General features: G+C 34.6%; 1 protein-coding gene across 1 annotated transcript in view; it reads left to right on the top strand.

The window, feature by feature from the left end:
• LOC106111664 (homeobox protein MSH-B-like) overlaps window positions 1-2,000 on the top strand; it is a 38,762-nt gene that overhangs the window by 35,593 nt on the left and 1,169 nt on the right. The window lies entirely within an intron of this gene.

The raw sequence follows: 2,000 nt of genomic DNA, 5'->3' as shown, positions 1-2,000 counted from the left end.
CACATGCGAGTCTACAAATGAAACATATCCATATTTTGTCTAGAAAATAATTACGATAATACCCCCATTCAATCATTACTTATATAATCTCGTTTGAAATGTAATGTACATATTTTCACCATAAAACATTGTACATACGTAACTATTTTCTTAGTAAGAGTTTAGTATATTGCATTTTTCAGTGTTTAAATTAAACATTGATTTGGGACTTTCCTACGAGCGGCGGCGGCATGGTGACAGCAATTGTCACAGAGCCGGAGTCAAATGTCGCATGTTAGTTGGATTAATTTGCGCGGCAATTAGCCGGAAGTGTCCGCTGTGCTGTTTGCTCGTCTGTCTGTCTGTGTCAGCTGTACAGCTCGTAATGAGCGTGTGTTTGCTGACTAATTAACCTTTTGTCTACCATCTTACGACAGACGGGTTCCTTTAATTCCTTCTCTTCAGAAAATTCAAATTACAATGATTTTATATAATATTACGAGAAGCTAGTTACGTTATTACGTAACTAATATTTTAGTTTGTAACAAGCTTAAGTTTTTCTCATACTTATTAAAAAAGTTTCTTATGTAAAACTAAACATGTAAATCAATAACTTCGGTTTAAGATTGCGTAAAAGCTTGTATAATTCGTACTACTCGTAATTATGAAAGCAAAAGTAAAGTAATTAAGATAAAGTTTAACTAAATAACAATAAATAATTAGTAATCTTTACCGAAGAAAATGCTCAATTATTAGGAAAGTAATTTTTACAATTCTTTGCTCTTTACAAAGTTGATGACACGTGCAATATTTATTCATACGTCCTAAACAAACACTATGACACAATAACACCCACTGTGCCATTTACTGTAGTCACTTAACACTCGAAAATAGTCATAAGTGTGGCAATAAAACTTAAGCAAACAGCGGCGGCAGTAACTTAGCCACCGATAAAAGCTACTCGTAAACTAACCTACTCTGGGAGGTTAATTAAGGATTCCGGGACTCCCTGGAGGTCCGGCTATAGTCTGGATTACTGGCCGGCATTACGTAATTCTACTTGTGGGTGTACATTCATTATGTAGAAAAATAAACCGCTAATAGTAGTTTAGGGGAGGCTGAAACCCAGCGCAGCCTTCAGTGACAAGCTGGAGGCCGCATCAGCTGAGCCTTTTGGCCAAGAATTTTCATCTTTATTTTTATTTCAGTAATAATTGTAAGTTGTGTTCTTTTATTTTTTTTGGTCAATGAATAGTGTCTTATTTTATTTATTTTTATTTATATATGATGTGTGTAACGACCGATTTGAAGTATGAAAGTTCGTAAACCTTTAAAAATATTACTAGTTACTTAATTATAATTTAAAGTCAATTCATGACTTTACTCAGTAGATATTTTGAATTTAAAATCAACACTAAAAGCCAGACTAAGCGCAGTTTTACTTTGAGGTATTTATTACTTTCTACTCGTAACTTGGGATCTTACAAGGATGATGTACGTGTAGTGCGGGGTGCGTGGGGTGCAGGATGCGGGGTACGCGGGGTGCGGGACATCCGGGGTGTAGGGTGTGCGGGGTCCCAGTGCGTTTCGCTAACGCAACATCAATCCCGAGGGAATCAAGCCGTGTCGCCTATTAATTCATCCGTCGACGTATCGATTCTGTTTAGGGCTGTACAAAACTAACATTGATTAATTTTTTTATATAAATTCTAGGTTAACATATCTTAATTGTCTATTAACTATATTATTTCTCTTTTGAAGCTTGTAGAAATAATCTTTGATTATAAATTTGTAAAGTAAGAGAATCTCATTTACTTCTTGCTTAAAAATCTGTCCAACTATAATAATTTTTAAATCGTTATTTAAAAGTTTTTTTTTTTAAAGTAGTTAAGATATTTTCGTAGAAGTGAGTACTGTTACATTTACATTCTTAGTTTTCCCGGTAAAAGCGATTAAATCTCATTTTAATATTAACAGATGAGAAAGGTATAATAAGGCTTCGCAGCCCTATCCGGGCCGAG

The sequence above is a fragment of the Papilio polytes genome, unplaced genomic scaffold, assembly GCF_000836215.1.
Source record: "Papilio polytes unplaced genomic scaffold, Ppol_1.0 DF824157.1, whole genome shotgun sequence".
NCBI classification, from domain to species: domain Eukaryota; kingdom Metazoa; phylum Arthropoda; class Insecta; order Lepidoptera; family Papilionidae; genus Papilio; species Papilio polytes.
Note: the sequence above shows the minus strand (reverse complement) of the source record. Positions and strands in the feature narration are given on the sequence as shown.